Source organism: Hemicordylus capensis, chromosome 2, assembly GCF_027244095.1.
Source record: "Hemicordylus capensis ecotype Gifberg chromosome 2, rHemCap1.1.pri, whole genome shotgun sequence".
Lineage (NCBI taxonomy): Eukaryota > Metazoa > Chordata > Lepidosauria > Squamata > Cordylidae > Hemicordylus > Hemicordylus capensis.
The window spans coordinates 129,239,121-129,260,376 of NC_069658.1; the positions used below are offsets into that span (position 1 = coordinate 129,239,121).

The 21,256-nt window shown below is 42.9% G+C and overlaps 1 protein-coding gene and 1 long non-coding RNA gene across 3 annotated transcripts in view; one reads left to right on the plus strand and one right to left on the minus strand.

Moving 5' to 3' along the window:
• Positions 1-1,933: 1,933 nt before the first annotated feature.
• LOC128345096 (uncharacterized) overlaps positions 1,934-21,256 on the minus strand; it is a 212,356-nt gene continuing 193,033 nt past the window's right edge. For both annotated transcript variants that reach the window (XR_008316264.1, XR_008316263.1), the window contains one exon: positions 1,934-3,094. The gene's annotated coding sequence lies outside the window, so the exon portion shown is untranslated. The remainder of the gene's footprint in view (positions 3,095-21,256) is intronic.
• On the plus strand, positions 4,897-14,512 carry LOC128345099 (uncharacterized). The gene is made up of 3 exons (XR_008316266.1): positions 4,897-4,962; positions 7,496-7,873; positions 14,218-14,512. It is a non-coding gene; the product is annotated as an uncharacterized LOC128345099 (long non-coding RNA).

The window sequence follows — 21,256 nt, forward strand, 5'->3', positions numbered from 1 at the left end:
AGTGTCAAAAAGTGGGAGAAATGGTGTCCTGAACGGGACGAGCATTTCCCCGCTGAAAGTCGGGATGTCCCGCACAGTGTGGGACAGTTGGCAACCTCACCTTAGTCCAATTTGACTTTGTGATGCCATATTGTAGCCAGACATGACTGTTTATGTGGCATCATCACAAAGACAAATCAGAATGAGGGAAATGATTCTTCCTCTCACTCTAAATTACTTTAGTGCCATCATCATATAGACACATCTGATTAGCTATGTGGCAAAGTGAAATCAGACTGTGGGGATCAGCAGAAGAGTATTTCATAAGCATGGAGCAGACAAAGTGTTTCAGGGAACTGGATCGAGTCTCCACAGCTGGGAATAGATCATTATCTCTTTCAGAGACAATGTGGGATTCATTTTCTTCTCTTTAAAAAGCAAATGATTCTGATAAATAGAAAAGATCGGTTTAACTGCAGAAGCATTTGGAGATATTAACTTACTTAAGGACTGCATCAATTGGGAGAAACATCCATGAATATGTAGCAGAGAATGACCCTGAGGAGAGGTATGAGAATGGAAGCTGGCAGAGATGAACAAGGATATTAAGAGTGTTGGTAACACCTACTCCAGACTTTCTCTTAAATAATCAATTCCGCTGGGGGAAGAGGAGGACTCTTCAGGGAAAAGTTGACAGTAAGAAAAATACACCAGAGGGAGACATCTGCTGGTGCTTATGCTAAATCCTATATGTACGTCAGACCCCCAAAACAAAAACAAAAACCAAAGAAAGCCAGGCCTTAGTCTAGTGAGTTTCTACAGCCAGAGAGAAAATGAGAAATATAGTTGCAACTAAGTACAAAAATAGTTTTGTTCCTTTGTCACCATGATATGTCTGTGTCTTGTGTAATATATGAATTTGCTATGACAGCCATAAATAATTTTAAAAATGTTCTTGTTAGTCTTATGCCTATTTTAGTTGGGATGCACAGAACATTTAATATTTAATGGAAGCATTTTTATATAAAAACACTTCATCTAATTGCTGTGTGCAGAATAGATTCGAGTGAAGCTTTAGCTAGAATATTTCCTTTTTTAAAAATCTTGCACTGAATAGAATGCTTAAAAAGAGCTTGTGTTGCATTCCTGTTCGTTATTTATCATTTTAATTATTTCGAATCAGCTGTTTAATGATTTCAGTTCAGGTTTTATAAATTGTTGCAAGAGCTTGGGAGGATTTGCAGGATAACAATGCTGAAGTAAGTGTGAAAAAGATCTGCCAGCGATAACTTCCTTTTGCATGTATTTTAAAATATAGTAGAAGCTAAGGGTCCAAAACCTCAGGAATGAAGAGAATTCATCACTATAGCTACATTCGTATGAACAAAATTTGCTGTATTATGCTCTTTGCCATGGTAGGGGTCAAGATGACATATACTAGATCCAGAAGTTATTAGGGATGTGCATTCATTTCACTTGGTTGATCTGCCAGGTGAAATGAATGGGACCCATTTGTTACAATTAACGAAACAAATGTCAGAGTCACAAATGAATTGAATGCCATATATTCATTCATTGCATTCAGTACTCTTTTTTTCGGGGGGGGGGGTGCCGTTTGCCCCCACCAAGTGTTTTCTGCCATGCAGGGTCTATTTATTTTCCACTGGTTTTAACAGATAAACACTGCTTCCCATAGAACAATGTGAAATGCAAGTATTTGGATGCAATGGAGGTAGACGGCAACCTGCCCCAGCCCCAAGGTTTTTCAGCAGTGGATAACTGCCCCTACCAGTAGTTTTGGGAAATGCAGGGTCTTTATCTTCCATTGATTTCAATAAAACAAGATTGCTCCATTGAAATAAATGGAAGAAAATGATTTGCTTTCAATATGAAACAAAAATGAACAAGAGTCACAATAACGAATGAAACAACAACAAGAAAATAAGAAAATCAATGAGATTTTAACAAATGAAGAACAAAACAAATGAGGGGGTTTGATAACATGAAAATAGAGGAATTAAACGTTTTTTAAAAATATTGCACACTCCTAGGAACTGTATCACAAACTGGAATGAGAGACATTCCTCCTTACAATGATGAATGTTTATATACTGGTTTTCCAGAAAAGTAGGGGTGTGCATTTTGGAAATTTCTCGTTTCAATTTGTATCTGAATCGAAACACCCCCGTTTTATTTTGTACCCAAATTATCTGAATCCGAATCACCCTTGTTTTGTAGCCGAATTTTCAGAATCCGGATCCAAATTGATTTGGATTTTTAAAAAGGGTCCCAGGGCAAAAAGAGTGGGTAGTGGTGGTAGTATCCAATGGGTGGAAGCTACCACCCAAATTTCAAAGGAATTGGGCAGGGCTATTTTTTTGGTGATTTGGTAACTGCCAGACTTCTCTTTGTTTCCCTTGAAGTAAAACATATTGATTTCAGTAGGATATCCTTCCAAATCAGGGCTTTAGTAAGGAGCAATTGGGAAACAAAATGGTTAACCCTTCCCCGCCAGCCACTTCTTTGCTCCCATTCGCCCTGTCACAAAGCAACTTGTCTCACAAAAAAGTAACAGGCAGGTTGGTTTTCTTAGGATTGCAACTTAAATCCTTTCTTCAAAATTATAGGCACCTGCACCCAAATGTCAGATCATTAGTTCTGGGTCAAGACTTAAGTATACCACACAAAGAGTGAAGAACTTCGTAACATTCAAACAGAAGTTGCAGTGGATAACACACACACACACACACACACACACACACACACACACACCATTTTGCTGAGTTTCACAATTTACCAAAGCAGAAGTACATATCAATGAACCAACACTGGTTCAGTCAAGGGGTCACCAATTCAATGAAATTCTGGCAACAGTTCCCATTCCCAAATGAAAGTAGTTATGTATGGGGCTCCTCCATTAGTCATAATGCTTCTGACCTACATAAGGCCAGTTGGGAAGCAGAAGTGGTGTCACTAACATTTCACTGAGTCTGTAATCCCTTGTGCAAACCTGCTGTGGAGACTGAAGGGGTGGGTGGGTACATTCATGACAGATTCCAGGCAATCCGTGTTGTCCACATGCCACTTCTGCTGCAGTTTCCCTCAAAAGTTGACACTGAAGAAGGAGAGGAAAAGTTGATTTAAATATATTTGAGAATGCCTATAACTGGTTTCACTGCTCTATAGGATAAATACTGTATGTCTTCACAGATAATAATTCTTTGAACAAGCATTCCAAGATAAGAAGATAATGTGCTCTTATTCATTCAGAGGAATACACTCTATAAACCCGAACTATTCCTTGCCTCGTGGTTTTTTAAAAGTTATTTTAAAACCCATGACAGCTGCTGTCTTACTTTTGCCTCTGGAAGCATCTGGTCAGAGTTCAGCTGTCCCTCACAGCTGCAAATGGTACAAAATCAAGAGACCCCACATGGTCATTTTTCTTTGGTCTTAAACATGCCATCTGCAAGCCAGCCTACAGAAATAAGATTTTTTTTCTAGTTTGACAATATATTGTCAAGATCCCCCAGAGATAAGCTCTGGCACGAGTTTACCAGTTAACATTATATGAAGTTTGGCATAATATTTTTGTTAGAGGCATCATGGAGTAATACACCCCAGTCCTAAGTATGTCTGCTCAGAAATACATTCTTTCATTTTAAACACATTCCTTTAAATGTGTTTGCCCAGAAGAAAAATGCATTGGAGCTTACTTCCTTGTTTTTTATCTCTACTTCTGCGGAATGACCAACAGGAAAGCTTAAAGACCAAGCCACTTTCAAATGAACCCAAGGAGAGTTGACCTCCACACACACCCTATACACACACACTGTTTCTATAACTTCCAGTCGCAAAATTGTATTGTGCAAGTTGTCCATATTCTGGCCTTCTTTTTAATTCACATTTAGCATTGTTTATTTTATTCTGAAAGATACTGGTGTTTTTGTTGTTGTTGTTTTAATCTTTATCCCCTTGCTACCTAGAATCTAGTCATCAAAATGGTTGGTCACTACCTGAAAGACACATGATTAATGAAAGAGTAACACTTCATAACTGAGGAACAGTACAATCAATCTGTTCCAGGGTGCAAAGCACTCTGTGCTTGCCTTCAGCCCCTGGGAACATGCAACCCTGCTTTGCTTTTAACCAAAAGCTTTTCCTAAAAGCCACACATTTAGCCTGAAGCAATCTGCATATAATCTAGCCATTTCAGAAATGGTGTACCTATATGGGGCAGGGGTGGGGAGTATGAAGCCAACTTAAGGCAATAAGTTTTGGAATAATGCAGGGAATAATTTTGGAATAATACATGTATTGTCCCAACTCCCTTTTAGAGTAAAGATTCACAAGTGACCTTTGATTCAAAGAGAAATAAAGAATACCAGCCCTTTAACAGACCCAAACTAAGGTAGAAAATAAAATATATTCTATAACACGATTAAAATATTGCCTTATATCTTGTAAGAGACAGAAGGAAGTGACTTTATGTCTTTGCTTGATTTCTGACCTAAAGTCAAGCTAATTAACATTGTATGTGATCAAAACTAGAAGTCATGCAGGAGATACATTAAGTAGCTTCCTATAGTTTTTATTTCTAATTTATTTCTAATTTCCAGCTGAGCAGAACTCTGATCAGAGCAGTGACGCAGCAGGTTAGATGCTTAGCCCTTTCTCTGATCAAAATCATTCCCAGCTGCTTTTCTCCCTGCATAGGAAAAGATACTGCTCCATGTATCTTTTATGCTGCTGGAAGACAGGTCAGGAGATAATTTCAATCAGGAAATGGCCCCACAGGGAAAGCATTAAAAAGCCCCTCCCCCTGCACTGCTACTCCAATCAGTTTCAGAGTTCCCAGTGTTCCACCAAGGTCAAAACTAGTGATGTCACAAAAGTGTGTAATTCTCTGGTTTGGAATATGAATCTTGGTGACATGGGGTGGCTTCACATGACAACAGGGGTGGATTAAGCCTTTTGCTGCCCGTAAGCAGCCCAGTCTTTTGCCGCACACACTGCTGCAGCAAGAAGGGTAGTAGCAGAGGCGTAACTAGGGAAAACGACGCCCAGGGCAAGCACTGAAATTGCGCCCCCCGCCAGGGTTTTCTATCTGCCTCTTTTCCTTTCCCCGTGAGCCAGCCCTTCGCTGCCCAGGGCGAGCAGGAAGCAAATCCCCCCCCCCCGCTCCCGCCCCCCGCCTCTGATTAACCTCAACCGCGAATGTGTTCCCAGAGCAAATCGCAAAATAAACTGCAGTAAGACAGACTCGGCATAACAAATAGTGCAGTGTCAGAGATCAGCAAATACTGGCTCCTCTCCGGGCGGGCAGTGCCAGCCGGGGAGAGACCAGTTCAACGCGGTGGGGTGAGAGGAAGAGAGCGACTGGTGCCTTTGCCACTGTCCTGCTCTGGGCAACCAGATGCGCATTTCGCTCGGCCCTTTCCCAAGCAAGATGCTCAGAGAAAGCTTAGCCGCCCCTTCTCGCCGGCTCCCCACGCCCCGCGCCCCGCTTTGCCCGCTCGCCCCCCTCCTCAGAGGCGCCTCCCGCTTACCTGTGTGGCTCATCTTCCGGAGTCTTCCCCCCTCTCGCCTCCCCAGTTCAAATCATCATGATCCTCACCAGGCGCCCTCCGGGTGGCACCTTCCGGTTCTGCCCTCCCTCCGCCTGAGCACCCGGGCTTCTAACGTTCAGTTCGGGGCATGGATGGTTCGCAAGCGGGGCAGGAATCTGCTCAGCCAAGTTACAGCGAGCGAGAGAGGCAGCGGCGATCTCTCGCAAAGTGCCCGCCGGAGTCTCTTTGGCCAGGGCAGGCAGGGGAGGCGGCGGTCAGTGCTGCGGAGAGCTGTAGTCGCCCTGCCCCATTGCTGCCATCAGCTTGTTGCAACTGGAAGGTCCCTAGTTGCCGATCTCCGCGCTCTGCCCAGGGCTGCTGCTGCTGCTGCTCTCCTCCTCCTCCAGCTGCCAGGCATTTCCCTTCCTTCCCTGCAGAGGAAGCCCTTTTGCTCATGCAGGAATAGAAAAGCGGCAAGGAACAGGGGGGTGGGGGCAGGGAGCGGCAAGAGGGAAGAGCACGAATGCCAAAACAAGCAGAGATTTAAAGAGACCGCGGTGAGGGCGATTTCGGGGATCCTGTCGTGGACGATTTAAAGACGGGCACGGAAGGGACCGCTCGTGGGGGAGGGGGCGCCGATGCGCTCCCTTGACTGCTGCTGCTGAGCCGGATAAATTTTCATTAAAAAAATTTTTTTAAAAAATAAATTTGGGATCGGCGGGGGTCATGGCGGCGCCCCCCACATGACCCGCAAAGATGGTGCCCGGGGCACGTGACCCCCCCAGCCCCCCCTATCATTACGCCTCTGGGTAGTAGGGGTGGCAAGGAGGAAGGGAGTCCCCCCATTTTTCTTTAAATGCCGCCACAGCAGCGGGATGGATGGGGCCGAGGGGCCAGTGCCAGTGCGATGGGGGATGAAGGGAAAGTCCCCCAGTCGTTTTACATTAAAACATGCCACACAGTGGTGGAATCGGGTGGCATGCAGTGGTGAGGGTTGTAGGTTGGGGGGAGGAAGCCCCCCTTTTACCTTAAAGGAGCATCCGTCCACTGCATGCTGAGAAACAATGAGGGAGAGCTCCTTCCAGCTCCCCTCCTTCCTCCCAAATGTGTGCACATCCGGCATCAGGGGCATGCACTCATTTGGGGAGGAGGGGAGCTGGAAGGAAGTCTCCCTCATTGTTTCTCAGCATGCAGCATCCATCCGCTGCTTTAAGGTAAACGGGGAACTTCCTCCCCGCAACATAAACCCTCGCCACTGCATGCCGCCCAATTCTGCTGCTGCACAGTGCATTTTAATGTAAAAGGACTGGAGGACTTCCCCTTTGTCCTCCATACCACTGGCACTCCCCCCTCCCCATCCATCCCACCACTGGAGCAGCATTTAAAGAAAAACGGGGATTTCCTTTCTCCTCGCCACTCCTACTATCCTCTGGGGGTGGCAAAAGAAGACTAATCTCTTACCGCCACCATGCAGCAGCAGTAGTTTTAAAAGTTTTTTTTAGAAGTTGTCTTTTTAAAAAACGATAAAAACATTCCCCGCCCCAAAATTTGTGCCACTCCTCCTGGATTTGCCTCCATAGGCAATTGCCTCTATTGCCTCTATGGTAATCCGCCTATGCATGACAAACTGTTTCCCAATGCGTGTTCTCTCCTGGCATGAACTACAAGTTCTGGTTCTGTAGTGTAAACCCACTAATGTCCAGTTCCCCAGCCATTCTTCCCTCTGTCACCTGACATCTGTAACCTTGTTTTGAAGTTGGGTGGCAGATGTTGGGCCATGGAGGAAAGTGTAGTTGAGGAACCAGACATTGGCAGAGTTACATGACACACCAGAGTTGGAACTTCATGCTGGGAGTGTTTGTGTGCTTGCTGCCGGGGATCAGTGGTTCACAACTACTGGACTTGTCATGAGTCATGTGAAGTGGCACATAATGTTTCTATATTATAACTCTTTTGTTCTTCTTTAGATTGATCTCTCCCTCTCACCTTCCTGCTGATGCTGCATCTTGGATTTCCAGCTTTTGGGAATCAGATCCCTCTATGTATGCCTTTAAAAGGCATTTGATCAGCAGCAATTAGTAGGCATTAATGGTTTTCTCTGTGCCCCCAAAAGCTTCATCTGCTAATTTTTGCATATCAAGCTGCTCTTTAAAGAATAAAAGCAGGCCAAGCCATTTTTGTCTGGCCAGTTGGCAACCTGAGGGACACTAAATGATGATTTATGACTGATTTGATTGCTTGGCTATCCAAAATGAGCTGAGGGGGAAATCGTTGAAGGCGAAAACAAGAACATTCTATCACAATACAAATAAAGAGTAAACCCAACACAAGCTAAGCTAATTTAGGTAAGTCTAGAGAAATACAAATCATAATTTGTTTTTGTTTCTTTTGATTCAAGAATATTTGAAGGAGAGACATAATGAGGCTGTTCGCATGAGCAGCCCTACCCAGGCTTGGGCATGTGAAGCACTGGGATCAGGGCCATTCCGGTGCTGCCCTGCTGGGCAGTTAGAGAATTTACCCCGGGCTTTTACCTAGGTTAAAGGCTGTGCGTGTGCTCTTTTACCCAGGTCCCCGGTCATGTGAATGCTTGGGCTGCAGAAAGCATGAGCACAAACAGAGCTGGGCATCTAGGGTGTCTGTCTCACAGGGGAATCCCCCAATGCACCACACTCATCATGCAGTGCATTGTGGGATATCTAGAGTCCAGGACGTATTTTACCAGCTTCCAGAACACTGCATGGCTCTTAGCAGTGCTGGTCATGTGGGCGCATGAACTGTGTGCCTAAGATCACGGCTAGATTGTTTGTGGGGAAGGTAGGTGCTCTACCCAGTCCAGCACAAGGTTGTGCGAACGACCTTATGGTGGGGCTTTTGTGAAATGGTACAAATACACTTACAACAGACTGTTTCAGAATGATACAATTCTTTAAAAAGTAAAGCACACTGTATGAGGCATACCAGAAATGATGAATGGAATTACCAATGCTTGCATTTAGATGTAAGTTAGATATGAAGGAGTATGTTTATTTATTGCTTAATAGTATGTAATTGTGATGATTTATTATCAGATATTTTCAAATGATACAATTAGATCCTTTGTTTGTAATCTTGCTAACAGAATTCCACCCCTCAAAATTCCAAATGATTTTTGAGCTTAGGAGGAATAATACCTACCATAATGCCTACCCAATTTATTCATATGCTGATATCTTGATTCTCTGCATTTCCTTCTCACCACCAGTGGCAACCAATGATGTAGAGTGGGGAGGGGATGCACAACATCATGACATCAGAACTTAAGTTGTAGTAGCCACCTAATGGTGCAGCGGGGAAGTAACTTGTGGGAGCAAGAGGTTGCCTGTTCGAATCCCCGCTGGTATATGGGAAACATACCAGCGGGGATTCGAACAGGCAACCTCTTGCTCGCTAGACAAGTTACTTCCCCACTGCACCATTAGGTGGCTACTACAACAAGTTCTGATGTCATGATGTTGTGCATCCCCTCCCCACTCTACATCACTGGTCACCTCCCCACTCTACATCACCAGACTATGGGAAACACCTATATCAGGCAGCAGCAAAATAGGAAGATGCTGAAAGGCATCTCACACTGCACGGATGGCAATGGTAAACCCCTCCTGTATTCTGCCAAAGAAAGCCACATGGCTCTGTGGTCACCAGGAGTTGACACCGACTCGACAGCACAACTTTACCCTTTACCTTTATATGTTACAGAATGGAATCTAGAAATGCATAGCTGTTGATTTTGGTCAGAGCTTGGCGTTTATCATAATTTGTCCCTTTGTCTTTGATTATAATTTCTTCATCCACACATTTCTGACTTTCATAAGACCTATCAGGGATAGAAATAACCAACTTTTTCGCTTTCAGTGAAAGATACTTCCCCTAAAAATGAAATATGATTGGAAATACAAAAATGTCCTCTGACACAACTATAACTCCAAAATGTAGGTTTAGCTCACCAGGGCTGTCCCTTGGGGTACAAGGCCTAGAGCAAATCAGATTGGGCAGGGTTCCCTACCATTTTTATATAATTAAATATTTCCCCTGCCTTGCCTGTGCCAAATGAAAATGATTTCTTTTTACTGTTAACTTATATGTGAAGCGGGACAGAGCCACTGATGGAGAAACTTCAAAGGATAGATTTAGTGGTTTGTCTCAGAACTCCAATTTCTTAACTTTTCAGATCTCAAAATCTCTCACATTCAAGTAGCAAAATCCTATTTTGACCTACTGCTGAAGTTCTGTGTGACCTGAAAGCTTTATTCCAGTACTTCGACCAATTAAAGTTGTTATCCTGCTTACAATGTTGCTCACTGGACTAACAAAGATATTAAGACTCTGATCTACCAGGGAGTAAAGTAAAACTCATTATAATAGGATTTTAAAACTCTAACTAGTGTAGTATTCTAACAGAATCATTTCTTAAGTAAAGGAAGAAAGATAATTAGGACTCATATATGTGATTCTAAAAAAAATGCTAAGAACTTTCATTTCTACTGAAAAAAAACCAGACCTAGTTCTTCTTCCCAATTAAAATCCATATCCTGTGCTACTGCTTTCCAAACACAAAATCCCTTTCATGTTTTTCCCCACTACACAAATATCTGTCAATGCATGTGTGAGGATGATTTTGTTATGCATAAATAGTTCTTCACAAAATTCTCTATTATTTATCACATTAAGTCCTCCCTGAGCTGTGAATTGTCTACAGTTGCAATAAACTCTCTGATCTCTGCAGCACAAGAGCACATTTCTACATAATCTCCCCAAATGGCAACTTGCATCCATTTTGGAACTGATTAATGAGAGAGAGAAATAAAGTCACTTTCAAAAGCATCTCCTACCAGAGGAAAATATTTTTTAAAAACCACTGTTCTGTTTTCCTACAGCATTGTTCATAGACCCTAACATCCTTCTTAGTAGAACAGGAGGTTGAGTAGGTTAGACTGCAGCTCATGGCCTGATTCATATATTATCCCAGCAGTGTTGAGGCCATCTTCCTGTGGTCTGGCCCCACACCCCTCTAATAACACAATGGTGGAATGCCACGGCAGGGCAGATTATGTGGTTATTTCCCACATGAATGTTTCCTAAGAAGAGCAACATTGGCTTGAGAAGCATCCACATCAATTGCCCTTCCAACATAATTCATACAGATATTTACAACAGACACTTTCAGTTCAGTTGAACTTCCTTATGCAACAGTTTAATAACAGCTGTTTTGTTTATCATTAAATGGTCCAACAGAGTCTCTGGTGGATGAATACAGCTAAATCTACAAAACACGGGCCAAATGTGAGTGCAGATACTAGCAATTATGTACAGTCAAACCAGATGGGGTTTTTTTGGTTGCAGTTTGGCCATTCTGGCCTGGATGAGATCTCTTTTGCTTTATTTACATGATGTATCAAGGGACAACAGCATCCACCAAATGATGAACTTTGATAGGGTTGCCAGAAAAAGAACAAGACAGACTGATTGCTTTGTGGTTGTGAAAAGGCTGCAGTTACAATTTACCCCAGCATGTTCATCTCCTAATTCTATTGCCCAAATTCCTATCCCGGAACACTTTTATTGCTGCGGATCTATCATTATTATTTTGCATTTATATACCACTTTTCAAGCAAATCTCCCAAAGCAGTTTACAAAACACTTAAAAAGAACACTATATTGAGGCACACATTTACATCTTTACGTGAGCCTTAGTCTCACTTCCTTCTTCTCTCCTCCCCTCTGAATAAGATGGTCCCTGGTCACTCTGTCAGGGCTGTTGGGGGAGGAGGGCACTTCAGCTGAGACAAAGGAACTGGATGGTGGCAGTTTCGCAGCCTGCCTCTCTCTCCTCTCTTCCCCTCCAGATATAGCATGTCAGGAGAGTTAATTGTCTTGTAAGGATGTTGCAAAGGTGTATTGCCTTCCCCCACAGCCCAGAAAAATAGATCTGGGGGAATTTCACCCCCTAATCTCTTTATTAAAATAAATTTACAATGCTAAACATCAATCCAAACACAAACAGCAAAACCTAATACAACAAACCCCAATTCATCAATCCATCCAAGCTCTAATATTATCTAAGGGAGAAAAACAACCATAATTTCCCCAATTACTGTAAAGAATAATATCTGATCAAATTACATTAAAAAAACATTATTTGTAGCCTGCTTTGAATGAGACCGAATAATATGGGTTAGCTTTTCTGAGATCGAGGTATGCCATAAGTTCTTATACCAGAGATCCATCGACATTGGTGGGAAAATGACGCATGTCTGGTGTTTGCCTTTTCCAAACCAAAGGCATAGAGAGTGATGGCGATGGGTACAGGCTCTTGTGTTGGGAGCAGAAGGGAACTGTTCCAAACATGCATGTCTAACAGGCAGTGATCGTTGCCTTGAAGAGCTCAGGATATGGCTGTCTACCAAAATTGGTTTTTGTCCTGCTTCTCTTTCTACCCATGGAGATGGCCTTGCTGCAGTGGATAGGAGGGTGATCCTACTCTGGTTGCCTGCATGGTCCCATGGAGTCCAGCAGAGAGTATGGCACCCCTCCTTTGGGGCTTCTGTCTTCCCCCAAAGGGAGTGGGGTGAAATGCTTCCAGGCCTTTTGGGTCCCAACGTTGTGGCACAGAACAAATGTGGTGGTCTGTGTGATGGGACCTGATAGTCTATTCCGAACTGAGATTTAGGTTTAGGAGGATACTGCATACAGTAGCCATTACAGGATCACAGTAAAAAGCAGTCAGGAGCAGAAAGCCATACAGCTAGAGCATTCACAAGGGTTAGGAAATGCCTGACGTGTACTTTTGAAAGCTGTATAAAAGACTACGGGGTCATGGTGCTTTGATACTGAAAAAGAGGAGTGACTGTATGGGGAAAACACTGTTTTCCTCTATGGGGAAAACACTGCATTTATATGTAGTTCTGGTTCATATATTTGCCTTTTAATGAAGCATCACACCAACATGTGTCTTCCCAGTGGTTATCAGTTTCCAAAGAAGTGACAAGCAGCCATCACTTCTCATTCCCCCCTTCTAGTTTCTTCATGCCTATGGGAAGAAGAGAATTACCATCACTCACTCATAGCAGAGGAGTGCATTACATTTTGCTAGAGGGAGTAATGAATGGCTACCAGAGATGGGTGAACTCTCCAGAACACTCCTTGGATAAACCTGAAAATTATCCAGTTTTCTTCCACTTGAATTGGGAAGAAATTGTATCACTTTCTCACTCAATCCAAGGAAGCTTGGGGGATGATCTACTACTTCCCTGGCAGCCTCATTTTACTTACTGGTCTTACTGGTCTTGATGGTGGCAGTGGGAAGAGTAGCAATGATGCCATGCAGGAAGGAGGGAGGCATTTTCTTCCCCCATCACCCTGATGATCTCTGGAGTAGTATTCCAGAGGAACAACAATGCACCACTGCACAAAGAATGAGGACTCTTTTTTTCTTTCACAGTTACATAGGAAGCTGCCTTATACTGAGTCAAAGCATTGGTCCAATTCAGTATAGTCTACTCTGACTGGCAGTGGCTATCCAAGTCTTTCCTGCCTACCTGGAGATGCCAGGGATCACACCTGGGACCTTCTACATGCAGAGCAGATGTACTACTGTTGAGCTACAGCCCCATCCTCTCATATACTATGGCTCCTTCTAGGGATGTGCACAACTGGCTCGGGCAGCCACCGGCAGGGTGGGGAGCAGTTCCCTTAAAAAGCAGGTATGGAGCTTTTTAAGGTAACTGATCCTCACCCCACAGAGCCAGTTCAGTGCTTCCCAGAGGAGGCACTGAACGGACTCGTACACATTCCTAACTCCTTCTCATATCCCTCTGGCTCATTGCTCTGTGTTAGAGCAAAGGCACAGTGGCCCTTAGCATTAGGAGTCTTCTCAAGAGTTACTGCAAATATGGAGGAGGAGGGGAAAGTCTCCTCAGTTGTTGTGCAACAAAACCTTTGTCCTTGAGCTGCTCTGATGTGAGTCAGGTTCAACAGAAAGAGAGAAAATGGCCCTCTCTCTTTCCCAGAAAGCACGGCTGCTGAAGCAATTTCTTCTATCACTGCCACCAAGAATATTAAGTAAAGATCAGGAAGCTGATGAAGAGAATAGCAGAGAGAGAGGGAGACAAAACCTGGAGCACTCTTGGAGCTTGGGAAATGTCTCCTCTTTGAGGAGGTCTTTTCTGAGCCCCAGAAATTATTCTCTGAACCTGACCTTGGAGAAAGCCATCTAATTTCTAAAAGAGCTACCTATGGTTGCTTTGAAGATCAGTAGTCACTACAGTAACTGGGGATTTTCTTTCTACTTCATGTCTCATTAAGAAGCAAGCATATGAACCGAAACCCTGTCTATAATTATAGTTCATGCTAATAATCCTGCAGCCTTTGTTGTGTTGATAAATAGAATTGTGTGGATGCAGGAAAACATTGGACTGTATCTTCATGCCACCGTAGCTGTTTCATATTTGATCTGAAGACTGGGGAAAGCATACACATTTGTAAACGTTATTTACCATAAGTGATGGTAGGAACCATATATCTATACTTCAGAGATGGACACACCATGGTCAGTATCAAACATATGTTAAAGCCATATGGAAGCTCTGTGAGGGACTACTAAAAAGAGAGCAGATTATACTGATAGTGATTGTGATTTTTTTTTTTTCAGTCTTCACAACTAATGAGCCTGTGGCAGCTGGTCTACCAAAATGCATAGACTTCCAGATGGCAGCTTTGATGGTTTTACTGGATAATTAAGAACTGAATGGCTATGTGAAAGGCCAATGGGAGGCATCTTTTCAAATGAGGGGAAGCCCCAAAGTCTCCAAGGAAGAATGGCTTTAAAATAGTTGAATAAAAACTTTTTATTCATTGCAGTGCTATTGAAATTGCAGTGCTAATGAAAAATTACAAAATAATGAATATATTTGGAAAAGCTTACTGTTTGACATAGAGCAAAGGAAAGTTATAGGACAATAAATATTATATTATTTGGACATAAAACATTTAGGAAATGCCTTTATTTGATGAGAATTTCTTGTTTAAAATACTCATTATCTAACCCCATATTCATAAGGGAATGGCTATTTTAAAATCCAAAATTGATCTGAGATCTCCAGCATGGATTGAATAATTGAAAATCAGGAGGGGAAGGGTTTTGATTTTAAATATCTGTTAAGCTAATGGAGTGTTGAGGAGTCCAGGCTGTGAACCAGGAAGTCATCCATTCATATCTTGACTGCCAAAAATCTTTTTAAAGGCACCAATACCTATACATCTGTTCAGTGGTTGCTCTAGCACAGGGGTTCGCAACCTTGGCTCCACAGAGGTGGTTGGACTCAGGCGTGTAACAACGATCGGGCAAGGGGAGGCAGTTGTCTGGGGGCTCCACTGCCTGGAGGGGCCCCCCAGAGGCACCTAACATGGCTCCCCATTGCCCCCTGCCCAGCCCCAAGGCCCCTCAGCCACTTGCCCTGTTCGCCGTCTCTCCAGCTTGTTCTCCTGGCCGGCAATCCAGGCAGCAGGCAAGCTGCAAAGAGCTCCTTTTCTCCTGCCTCTCAGCTGATCGGTGGGTGGGCGGGGCTTCCACGGAGGCCTCGTGTAGGCCTCTGTGAAGCCTGAACTCCAGTAGGGCCCAAGCCAGCCAGGAAGGAGGAGGCAGCCAGAGTGGCCACCACTGTTCTCTGCAGCAGACCCCTTGCTGCCCTGCCCAGCCCAGCCCAGCATTTGCCAGGTAGAGTGTGAACTCCCTTTTGTGGTTACCTTCCCCGCCCCCCGCCCCCGGATATATAGGCATCTGCTTGCCATAGGGCTTTGAAATGGGGGGGAGGGACTGAGAAGTCTCTGAATATTTATTTTTAAACAGCTTGGAAAATTTGCTGGCTAAAAAAAAACTATCTAAAAAGTTCTATAAGTGGCTTGTTTCATGGCAGAAAATTACAAAAACTTCTCGAAGAAACAGTATTATATTTATTCTATTCATTCATTCATTCATTTATAAATGCACTTATGTTCAAGTTGTTTTGCAACCCAGAAGGTCTGAGTGAGAACTGTGAAGCATGTGTGGTGCTTTTATTTTATTTTATTTTATTTTTCTTGTGTGTGAACTGCTCCCCAATAACTTGCAGGGACTTCAGGGTAAATCTGGCCAACATGTGAATGCAGCACCTGCATTCCAGAGGAGTTGTGTGTTAAAGAGCTTTAAAAGCCTCCTGTGAAAAACCTCCTGGAATCGAGCTTGACTGAATTTGTTCAGAATTCTGAGAAAACAAACATAGGCTCACCCTGCATGGTTGAAAGTCTCCTTTGCTAATCTGCAGCAAGGGGTCCATTTTAATCATTCATCTTTCTAGTGTGTTCTAGGCATTAAAAGTAAAACAAATGTATAGTACTCAATGTATATCACTATATATTGTGATGTGTGTGTGTGTGTATTCAGTGAAATGTATTTCCAGGCAGCATACTTATTTTGGAATATCAGACTTAAATCCTTGGGGGCCTGGGGTGTGCGGAGGCCCTGGACTTTGAGAGGGGGGGGGGCATTTTAAAATCTTGTCTCTGGGCCCATTCCAACCTTGCTACGCCCCTGGTTGGACTACAACTCCTTTGGTCACTGTGGCTAGAGATGATGTGAGCTGTAGTCCAACAATATCTGGGCACTCAAGGTTGGGAACACCTGCTCTAGCATTATGAGCTGAATGGCAAAGTCCTCTAGTCAAAAAGGGAAGGAGGAGAGAACTCCAGTTCAAGACAACAGCACCACCTTGCTTGAATTTTTGGCCCTCCAAGCTAATCTTGAACTCATTCAAATCAGCAGTCAAGAAATGGGAGGAAGGAATCTAGCAGAGTGAATTAAGCGATTACTTGGGCTGTCTCATTTCTCTTTTGATTGCAGCCAGACTCATGCCTGAGCTTTCCCTGAGCATCCTCACTGTTTATTAGCTGTCTATTAGCTCCACCTCCTGCAAAGCAAATATGACCACTGTCTCTCTGGGGCTGGGAGAAGACTGCTGCTCAGTCTTCACTGGGCTGCTCAGTCTTCACATCAGCTGTTCAGCTCCCACTGGGACATGTTATGTCTGAACCCAAGTGCTTCATAAGCCTCTGGCTTACGATAGGACCGCCGTCTCTATCATCAGGACCAATGGCTGCAAGGCAAGGCAAGGCAAGCTGGGGTAACATCCAGGGCTTTGCTGGGAGGCCCAGCCAGAGGGCATACCTGTGGCTCAATTGTGGCTGCTTCCAAACAAACTGAGATACATGATTGTCTATACAGTGGTCCCTCGACTTACAAACTACTCGACATAAGTATTTTTCGAGTTACAAACGGCAGTTTTAGATCCGGTTTTAGATGCGGTTTTTTCGACTTACAAATTTTTAGATGGGGTTTCCTCGACTTACAAATTTTTAGATGGGGTTTCCTCGACTTACAAATTTTACATGCAGTTTCCTTGACTTGCCTGCCTGTTTACTGCCTGTTTATTCTTGAAAAGAAATGTTCCTGTGCAGTTTGCAAGCCTTACTGGGGGTCTGGGTCTTTTTTCTAGGCTCCGGAACGCATTAATCCGTTCCCAATGCATTCCTATGGGAAACCGCTTTTCGACTTACGAATTTTTCGACTTACAAATATGCATTCGGAACGGATTAATTTCGTAAGTAGAGGGACCACTGTAGTACCAACTGCAGGTTCCCTCTATCTCTCAGGCTGTTCAAATCTCAAATACGGTATAGAAATCAAAATAATAATAATAATAATAATAATAATAATAATAATAATAGCAAGATCTAATAATAACATCAGAATTAATAAGTGAAAGAGCAAAGAAAATTAAAAATTGGACTGCACCAGGTGACAATGAACTGCATGGCTTTTGGCTTAAACACCTAACAAGCCTTCATAAACAACTATCAAAACAGTTCAATCACATTTTGCAAGGAGGTGATATTGAACAATGGCTAACAACTGGGAAAACTCATCTCATCATGAAAGACCCAGCAAACGGTGCAGTTCCAAGTAATTATAGACCGATAACCTGCCTGCCAACCATGTTCAAATTATTAACTGGAATAATAGCAGATGAAGTGATGCAACACTTATTAACTAACAAACAGCTTCCAGTTGAACAGAAAGGAAATTGCCCGAACACCAGAGGCACAAAAGACCAGCTGCTGATTGACAAAATGATTTTAGAAAATTGCAAGAGAAGAAAAACCAATCTAATTGTTGCATGGATTGATTACAAGAAAGCCTTTGATTCATTGCCTCACACATGGATACTAAAATGTTTAGAAACAACTGGTGTCAGCAAAAACATTCAGATATTTATTTAAAAAAGCAATGAGCATGTGGAGTACACAGTTAACAATCAATGGCGAGGCACTTGGACAGGTTAGCATTAGAAGAGGCATTTTCCAAGGGGAATCACTATCCCCTCTGTTGTTTGTAATCGCCATGACCCCACTTTCACAAATACTCAACAAAACAGGCCTCGGATACCAAACATCTAAAACATCAAGTAAAATCAACCATCTGCTGTTATTGGACGATCTGAAATTGTATGGAAAGTCCCAGTCAGAAATCGAATCACTGCTAAACACTGTCCGTATATTCAGTAGCGATATAGCAATGGAGTTTGGACTAGACAAGTGTGCTGCATTAATAATGAACAGAGGGAAAATAACAAAAACAGAAGGAATAGAACTGCCCAATGGAAGCAAGATCAAGAAACTGGAAGAGAAAGAACATTACAAATACTTGGGCATTCTCCAGGCTGATAACATCGCACACACTGAAGTTAAAAGAAAAATTGGAAGTGAATATATCAGGAGAGTTAGAAAAATCCTCATGTCCAAACTCAATGGCGGGAACACCATACAAGCCATAAACACCTGGGCTATACCTGTTATCAGATACACCACAGGAATAATAGACTGGACCCAGGCAGAGCTAGAGATGCTAGACCAGGAAAATAATCACCATCAATCATGCTCTGCACCCCCGCAGTGATGTCGATAGGCTATACCTCCCTCGCAGCTCAGGTGGAAGAGGAATGCTGCAAGTCCATCAAACAGTAGAGGAGGAGAAAAGAGGCCTTGAAGAATATATCAAGAACAGTGAAGAAGATGCACTTCAAATGGTCAATAATGAGAAACTATTCAACACCAATGAAACAAAGCAGGCCTACAAGAAAGAACAAGTCAAGAACCGAGCAGAAAAATGGAAAAATAAGCCACTGCATGGTCAATATTTGCACAATATAAGTGGAAAATCAGACATCACCAAGACCTGGCAATGGCTTAAGAATGGTAACTTGAAGAAAGAAACAGAGGGTTTAATACTGGCTGCACAAGAACAGGCACTAAGAACAAATGCAATCAGAGCAAAAGTCAAAAACACAACAACAGCAAGTGCCGCCTTTGTAAAGAATCAGATGGAACAGTGGACCACCTAATCAGCTGTTGTAAAACGATCGCACAGACTGACTACAAACAAAGGCATGACAAGGTCGCAGGGATGATACACTGGAACATCTGCAAAAAATACAAGCTACCTGTAGCCAAAAATTGGTGGGACCATAAAACTGAAAAAGTTGAAGAAAATGAAGATGTAAAAATATTATGGGACTTCCGACTACAAACAGACAAACATCTGCCACACAATACACCAGATATAACTGTAGTCGAGAAGAAAGAAAAACAAGTTAAAATAATCAACATAGCAATACCAGGGGATAGCAGAATAGAAGAAAAAGATATAGAAAAAAATCACCAAATACAAAGATCTACAAATTGAAATTGAAAGGCTGTGGCAGAAAAAGACCAAAATAATCCCAGTAGTAATTGGCGCCCTGGGTGCAGTTCCAAAAGACCTTGAAGAGCACCTCAACACCATAGGAGCCACAGAAATCACCATCAGCCAGTTACAAAAAGCAGCTTTACTGGGAACAGCCTATATTCTGCAACGATATCTATAACAACTGACAATAAAATTCAGCCATCCCAGGTCCTTGGGAAGGGCTCAATGTCTGGATAAAACAAACCAGTCAATAACACCTGTCTGAATGTGTGAATAAATAATAATAATAATAATCATAATGTGTAAACCCAGCCAAAGTAACCAACTACCACTGTTGGTACCTGCTTAAGTCTTAGTTCACAGAAAATTCTTGCCCTTATTCATTATAAACTTACTTACTTCTCAAATGCCTCTCTCTCTTCCCACCACCTTTAAATCATAGAACCTACATTTCCAAAACTCATAAAGTTACAAAGCTACTGAAAATAAAACATATTCTGGGTCTTCTTTGCCTTCTTTTTGGATGGAGTTTGCAGCACAACCAGGGATTATATAACCAAATAAACAGTTCCAACCACCTCTCTCTCACATACGCTATAAATTACCGCAGTTCAACAATGCAATTCTTTACGAGGAACCTGCTAAAGTCTGGATATATAACACAGCAGGTGCAACTAAGCACATGTGCCTTAATGTACTCAGAGGTCTCTAAAAACATCGTCTGTGAGAGACAAGCAGTTAAAGAGATTTCCACTTACTTTTGGAAGACCTTCACTCACATTAAGAGCTGGTACTTGGGCCCAATTAAAATGGCAGGCAAATGTGTCTCTCTCAAGCATGTGGGCCCATTAAGTCAGTTTGACAGTGCTCCATACCACTTGGGAAACTGTGCCATATTAAGAAAACACTGAATATTGAAGTAGGAAGTAAACAATTCTTCTGTCAGTGGGGTGCGATACTGTTTAAACTTGCATCCTAGGAAACCTTTTCAGGAAACCGAGTTGGAGATGCTGTGAATAACCATGATTTTCCACTTCCAAAGGAAGTATCAGATGTTTGCAGTTGCACTTCCTAAACAAATGAAACAGAGATTCCAGAACCATGGTATGCAGAGGTAATACCAGGAATTAGGAGCAAAACCAGATGTGACATTAAATGCATCATTGTCTAGTTGCAGGCTTTCTATTTCTTTATTTTAAGAGAGCAGCTGCAGAGGCCTCTGATCCAGATTGAGAGCATAGTGCAGAGGTAGGGGTATCTAACCATTTGTCTCTGTACCCTTTTCCCACTGAAAATCACCTTCGCAAAAGCCTCTATGGGCTCTTGAAGCAATACATTCAGGTCAGGGGTCAGCAGAGAGCCACACTACGGCCTAGAGGGCATCCTTGACTCACAGCCCTATCTCCATGGCTTGCTAGTGGACCAAAGTATCGGGGGCATAAGAGGGAAGGTGCCTGGCACAGCTGCTGAAAGGTCTGGTTTAAGACTGACACACCCTGGCACCTTACAGCGCTACACAACACTGCTGGCAGAGTTTTAATTTTTCTGTGCCTGGAAATTAAGTCCTTTCCCACTGCTGAAGAGTTATTCTCATTCCAGCTTGTGCAGCCTCTGAGGAGGAACCCATATTTATTCCACTTTGCCTCGGGATTTAAATATTATTACAGCAACTCAGTCAATAAATATGTAATAGTAACAAGCAGATCAATCCCATTTCCTAAATTTGATCAGGGATTCCTCTCTCTCACACACATAGAACCTTCAGGCGTTTCTATCTGCAGACATTCTAGACTTGACTCCACCCAGTCCACTGTGGCCAATATCCTATTTCACATTAGAAATAGAGCAACTTTCCATTCAAGAACTCCATTAGATTAGCTATTTCCTAATCATTAGCTGATGGATTGATATT